Raw genomic sequence first — 7,746 nt, forward strand, 5'->3', positions numbered from 1 at the left:
GAAGCTCACTATACAACTATTTGAGTAAATTTCAAACCTTAAAGTGAATTTTGAGAAAAGTTGTATAGTTGGAGTTAACATGGGGGAGGGGGGAGGTATCTTAGTGTGCAGACATTATGGAGTGTGCTCTAATTGGCCCTTTAACTACCTTGGTTTGCCATTGGGAGATAATTCTTAGAAATGTGAGTTTTGGGCTCCGATTATGAAGAGGTTTGAAAATAAATTTGCTAACTGGAAGAAAAATTATTTGTCTCTTAGAGGGAGAATCACTCTAATTAAGTATACATTAGCTAACATTCATGTCTTTTTTTTTATCAATCTTTAAGATTCCGATTAGAGTGGCTAGTAGGTCAGAAAAACTAATGAGTGAATTTCTCTAGGAGTCAGGGGAGGAGAAGAATGACCATAGGGTTAAGTGGGAGGTGGTGTGTAGGAGTAAGAAGGAGAGAGGTTTGGGTATTGGGAACATAAGGAATAGGAACTTGGCACTGTTAGGGAAATGGTTGTGGAGATTCTCATTGGAGAAAGAAAAACTTTGGGTTAAGATAGTGGGTAGTATTCATGGGGTTGCAAATAATGGATGGGACTCTGGAATTATGGTAAGGACTACAAGAGCATCTCCTTAGAAAGCCATTCAAGCTATTTTGCCCTTGTTCTCTCCCTAGATTAGGTATGATTTGCATTCAGACAACTTCATTAAAAATTGGGAACATGTTTGGGTTGGGGTACTTCTTTAAAAGACCAGTTTCCGACTCTTTTTGCTACATTTACCATTAACAATGAACCGGTTTCCTTCTTTCTTGTACCTTCCAACTCAACTTTTAGGTTCGGCTGGAACTTAGAATTTGGACACTCACTCCCTTGGGTTCCTTCACTTGTGCCTCTTTCTTTTAAGCCCTAATACAACCTTCTTTTACTAAATTGTCATTTCCTGTTAAAGAGGTGTGGTGTCAACTTATGCCTCTAAAGGTTGAGAGTTTCTGTTGGGAAGCCTTTCTGGAAAGAGTTAATATAAGCAATTTACTTTAAAGAAAATATCTAATAGTTGTTTGTCTCCTCATTGGTGTGTCCTCAAATATGATGGTGAGTCTGGATACCATTTACTAATTTCCTGTCAATCTGCTAAAGTCATTTGAGAATGGTTTACTTATTTGTTTTGGTGCAAGTGGACTCCCCCTTTGATTGTGCAAAGCTTATTCACTTCCATGCCTAACTAGTCAACAAAAAGGGCTAAGACTATGTGGAGATGTATTAAGGGTACAGTTTGTTGGACTGTTTGGGAGGAGAATAATTCACATATTTTTTTAGATAAGGAGAGAAGCTTGGAAGTAATTTTGGAGGTTATTTATATTAGGGTGATACATTGGTTGAAAACTTTGGACTTGTTTGTAGATTTCTCATTTGATGAGTTGCTAAGGAATTGGAAGGAGATTGCAGAATCAGCTTCAACTAAAAAGGCTTCAAGTTCCTGTTGGACCCCTCCACCTCATGGTTTTACTAAACTGAATTTTGATGGCAGCAATATGGGCAATCCAAGGCCCTCCAGAATAGGGGGAGTGATAAGAGATGGAAAAGAGAATCTATTAGCTATATATTCTGGTCCAATTGGGGTGGGAGATTCTTTTGAGAGCTAAGATACTAGCAGCCCTTGAAGGGGTACAAAGGTCAAGGACATGAATATTAATTAATAAATTGATCATAGAAGGAGATTCTAAAATTGTGGTGAACTGGTTAACAGAGGACAACTCTAGGCTCTAGAATTACAACAATGAAAAGAGGAAATTTAAGTGGCTGACTAAGGACATTGAAATTCAACGTACATGGGTAAAGAGAAGTGCAAATTCATTGGCAAATGGTCTAGATAGGCAAGGGGTGAACAAAAACTCTATGTTTTGGGTCGCATTGTAATTGCTTTACATTTTGGGTGTACATTGGTTGTATTCGGGAGTTAAGATTGTTTAGCTCCTTTGTTTTGTAATTCTCAATACTTTAATAAAATCCATTGTTTTTTATAAAAAAAAAAGAAATATTGTATCCAACAAGAAATCTAAGAATTTATTAGAGCAATTGAGAGGAGTTCAATACATTTAGAAAACTAACCAAATCATAAACTGTTCAAATAAATAAGAAATGGGCAACTAAATGAAAATCTTTTTCAAAATTAATTAATGGAACTCTAATGAAGGGGGTATTTATCATAGTGAAATTTCAAGGGATCTTTGTTGCAAATGAAAGGTAAAGGAGCATTACTAACCCCATAGTACAGGGGTCTTTGTAATTTACACAAAAGTTTTTGCTCAATGGGCACATACATAGCATTGTATTTGAAGATGGAACTTTTAAGCTTATCTAAGAACTAGTCAAGACTCATGCGATGCATAGGCTTTATTCATCAACAAAATTGAAGATGGAGCTCTATGACATTTCCAATTAAATGGTGTTCATCTAAGTTCAATTCAAGTATTATTTTTTGGGGTTATGTCTAGTTTATCCGGTCACAATCTAAGTTGTCTGTGAAAGTGGCTAGTTTCCTATTCTCTAAATAAATTTGTATTTTTTTTTTTTGTATCTAGTGAAGTAAAATTAATGCATTACATCAACATTTTTTATTTGGAATGCTCACTAAAGGAAGGTATTTGCACCTTTTCTCAAAACAGTAGGGGAGGTTTTCGTTAAGGTCAAAACACAAGGGAGTTTCATAGGATTGTTGGAAAACACAAGGAGGTTTTTATAATTTTCCTTATTTATAAATGAAATTTAAATTGATTTTAAAATAACTAAACTATGTTTAACACTTGATTTTATTTAAGCATATTAAGTTTTTATTAAATTTAAATTCCTTATGAAATTTGATTAACTATATAAATTTTTATTTTTTTGTGGAACTTAAGTTGGTTTTAAATTAATAAAATTTAATTATAAAACTAATAATTTTTAGATAATTTTGTATTAGTTTTATATTAACTTTAAATTTATATTCATTTTAATTTATCTTATTCCTTTTATTAATTAAATTATTTTTATTATATTAGTACAAATATTTTTATCAATAACAATAATTAATAATTATTTTTGTTTTATTTAAGTAACTTACTAAATAATTTTTATTATGGTTAATTAATTTTTATTTTTTTTGAAATGGGATATAAATGGATTATAATTTTAAATGGAAGTAGATTATTTAGCACAATAATATATCATTGAATATTTCAATTTCAATATAACTAATATTTACTAATAATTACAGTTTAATGGAGATGAGAAAGAATTAGTGACATGAGTTATTGAAGAAGAGAGTTAATAGCATAATTAATGATGGAAGATTATTAAAAGAGTTAATGGGAAAGAGGAGAGAGAGGGAGAGAGAGAGAGAGAGTTAATAGTGTTTTAATGACGAGTTTAAAACTCTTAAAGGTGATTGGTTATTGAATTATTTTGTTAAATTTTAAAATTAGAAAATTCAAAAAAAAACTAGAAAAAATAGGTGCCTTTGAGAAAAAAAAAACAGAAAAGAGATAAGTGGTTTTGAGAATAAAGCACAGAGAAGGAAAGTGCCAACTTGGCATGTTGCATTTTAATATATAGACATAGATGACTTACATGTTAACATGTCAAATACTCATAAGGATGCAGGCATCCTTTCCGGAATGAGCAAAGATAAACTAAGTCTCCTCTTCAAAAGGACAAGAGCTCAAATCTCCTAACCAGAAACTCTTATCACATCCCTACTCATAGGACACTACATAAAACATCCATGGTGAAATGTTTCCAATACATGGTGGTAGTGTCTTATGGACAAGGATGTGGAAATAATTTGTGGGTAGGAGACCCTGAGTAAAAGACTATGAAAACATGTAACAAACAACCCAAGCTGTTTGGGAGCTTCATGCACAAGACACGTTACCATGAGTCTAGGGTAAAATAGTATTTACAATCAATATTCCTTTAGTAAAAAAAAAACACTAATAAGTCAATCTATATATGTTATACACAAATTGTTCCCACATCCCTATCCCTGAAACACCACCATCGCGTATTATGAACATCTCCCCATAATGACGAGGGAGAGATTCTCAATGTGGACCTATAATGCTAGGTGGGTAGGAGATCCAACCCCCTAACAACGACCTAAGCGAGGGTATCATGTCACACGCTCTAAGATTCCAATCAGTCAAAGTAAAAAGTTTTCCCATGAGGGGGGTATGCAAGCATTGCCTCATTGCCTCATAAAGCCAAAGAGAGAGAGAGAGAGAGAGAGAGAGAGAGAGTTGAAATAACAAAGAATGTTCACCATACCATAAGCAATATTTCATTACCAACAAAATAGAGATCCACAATAATATTTCGACAATATTTATCTAAATATGCCAAATAAAGCAAACAACTAATAATTATTATAAAAACACAACAATTTTCAATAGTCACAACTTTCAAAAAAATCAAACACACATAATTGGAAAATAGGTTGAACCAAACTGAATCAATTGGTTCAATTACTCAACTTTTTTTATTCGAATTATCGATTTTGGTTCAGATTTTTGTGAGCACCTCAAGATAGCAAGCTCTTCAATTCAGCAAACAAACCTGAATTTGGTTCTCCAAAGAGCAAGTACATCAACAAGATCCTCAAAGACTTCAAAACTTGAACCATGGAAGAACTCAAGATTTTACCCGATCAATGCATTGACTATATTTTCATCATCATCTTTTTCTTCTTCTTTAACCATTTCTTTTCTTTTCCTACAACAAAAATAGAAGTTGTTTACTGTAAAACCTAAGACAATCAACAGTGGAAGATATTGCTTAAATTGATTATTTTTATGAAGAATATAGACAATAGAGAAAGATAAATATTGTGATAATTAATAGTGGAAAGATGGCTTTTGTTAAAAAAACAAAAAATCCATCACTTAGGTGACTATGTCTATATGGTCCACTACCTTACTTTGACAATCAAGAAATATAAAGATAGCTTAACATATGAACAATGAATTCGCATGATCACAACACTTTCTTCTAACTCATTAATAAAACATGACATGATATCAACCAAATGAAAAACCAAATCACCTAGTGAGTACTTGCCTAGGATGATTTGGTTTCAATGTGTTCATAAGGTTACAACACTTCATGCAACCCTCTAATAAAACATAAGCATGCTATTAATTAAACCAAAAACCACATTATCCAATGTGTATCATGTTATTGCTACCCTATATGACACATCAACAATAACACACTAACAACCTGCTAAGACTTGAAAAAAAAATGAGATTTCCTCTAAGGTCTATTACCTTATTATGATAATGTAAAATATTAAGGTAGCCTAATATGTTGAATGATGAGTTTACACAACCATAACACTTTCATGCGGCTCTTCAATGAAACACAAGCATGACTTCCTTACAACCCTACAATAAAATACAAGCATGCTAACAATCAAATCACCTAATGAGTTCATGCCTTTTTCCTATCTCAAATGATACAAATATAACCCTCTAACATATGAAAAATTAGACTACATCTAAGGTCCACTACCTTACCATGGCAATCAAAGAATGCCAAGGTAGCCTAACATGTATTGTGATGTTTGCATGGTCATAAATACTTTATTGTGACATACTGGTAAAATACTATCAATCAAAAGAAAAACAACACTTTCTTATAACCATCCAATAAGTTATGAACATGCTAATAATCAAATTTAAAACAAAATCACATTATGGGTGTATGATTGGGTGATTTGGTTTCAATTAGTTTGCATGGTCACAACACTTTAGTGTGACCTTCCATAAATTTACTCATAACACCGAAAAAAATGTGATTTTCAACACAAGAAATATAGATTAACATAGATTTAGACATTTTCAAGCATTCAAGCCAAAAAAAAAGAAATCATAAGATATTATGAGAAAACTTGAAAAGAATTGCCTAGTTTTGCAATATTTTCCAGAACTTGAAAAATCTTCAAAAACCTTTGGTTCACACTTATTTTTTGAGTTTATGTAAATGAAACACTCTATGAATGAGGTTTAGAGTTTTAGAGTCATTTGAGGGTGAAAGAACGCTTATTTCGGGGGAATGAAACATCCTTTTCTCCTTTGTTTTTTTATTTTCTGTTTGTATCTTTTTTGTTACGTATCAAATGATATGCTCGGTACATGGTTGGTATGGGCTGATAGATATGGTGGAAAAAAGGTGAGACTATCCCATATCAAGCCTTCAAAGATACAATATGATTCGTGTCGTGTCAGGCATATCATATTAAAATTTTAACTTTGCTTGCAACCATCCAATAAAAGACAAATATGATGTTATCAATCAAATAAAAAAACCAAATAATCCAATGAAAGCATGTATGCTATTACTACACCAAATGATATAACAACAACCAACTATCATATAGAATAGAGACTACCTCTAGGACATACTACCTAACAATAACTTCGTTCGGACCCATCTTGATATTAGATGGACAAGTCCGAACCAAGATCAGATTAAGATCAATTTTGATGCCTCATGCATCAATGGTCATTGCCCTATAGTTTGTTTAACTAGAGATCATAATTGTCAGGTTTTGAATTGCAAAGTGTACAAAGTGAGTTCCTCATCCATTAATCTAGCTGAAGTGTGGGCCACTTGAGAGGGTCACAATGTTGCTCTTAACTTCAACCACAAGAACATTATCATAGAGGGAGATTGGAAACTGGTTATTGACTGTATGAAAAATAGCATGGAGCCCCCTAGAGATTGAAAACAATTATGGATGGTTGTAGGCCTTTGATCAAGAGGATGGAAGGTCAAGTGGAGTATTGTCACATCCATCAAGACGGAAACTTGGCTACGGATTGGCTTGCTAACTTCTCTCACTCAAATGTTGTTTCTTTTGCCTTCATCCCTAGAGCTTTAAGTGCTATTTCTATTTCTGATTTTTGGGGATGTGCTACCTCCCTTTGTGTGTAGCCCCCTTTTTATTCTCTTGGTTAATAAAAAAAAAAACTACCTAACTATGATAATTGGGTAATACCAAGGTAGCTTAACATGTAGAATGACCCTTATGGCTTAGTTTGGAAAGAGAACATGTACAAATATGTATAGTGTAAAACCTTATATTTTGTATGCATTTGTATTGTACATATTTGTATTCATACTCTTTCCAAATTGAAACTATGCAACAAAGCGCTTATGGAGGATTGCCTCGCTATCGTCGAAACATTTTTATACACAACGGTCTTGGATATTTTTATATTCTTAATTTTTTTTTTGAGATTTTAATTAATAAAACAAACATTATTAAACTAGATTATTTAAATTGAGTTAAAATACCAATTTCTTTTTATTATTTTTCTTATTTAGTAGGGTTCGATCAAGATGTATGTTGTCTTCAACCTTTGAAGATTTCAAAACCTGAACTAATAAGCATGGAATAACTCAAAATTTTGTGTAATTAACACATTGATTTTTCTTCTTCTTCTTTCATCCTGTCTTTCCTTTTCTTCTTCCATTTTTATGAGCATATGTTGATTTTCTATGTTTAAAATGATTTTCTATAAAAATTATAAACAATTAATAATGAAAGATGGTGCTCCTTGCTGGGGAACCTAAAGAGCTTTCCTAGGATTATTCAAATAAAAATCATTACCCCACTTTATTACTTTGAAGATGTGGCAAACTCTCTCCTGCCCATAAACTCCTCTTACATCCCTATCCAAAGGACATTATACTACACATTGGGAATATCTCCCT

The sequence above is a fragment of the Nelumbo nucifera genome, chromosome 1 (assembly GCF_055504915.1).
Source record: "Nelumbo nucifera cultivar China Antique chromosome 1, China Antique-T2T, whole genome shotgun sequence".
NCBI lineage: Eukaryota > Viridiplantae > Streptophyta > Magnoliopsida > Proteales > Nelumbonaceae > Nelumbo > Nelumbo nucifera.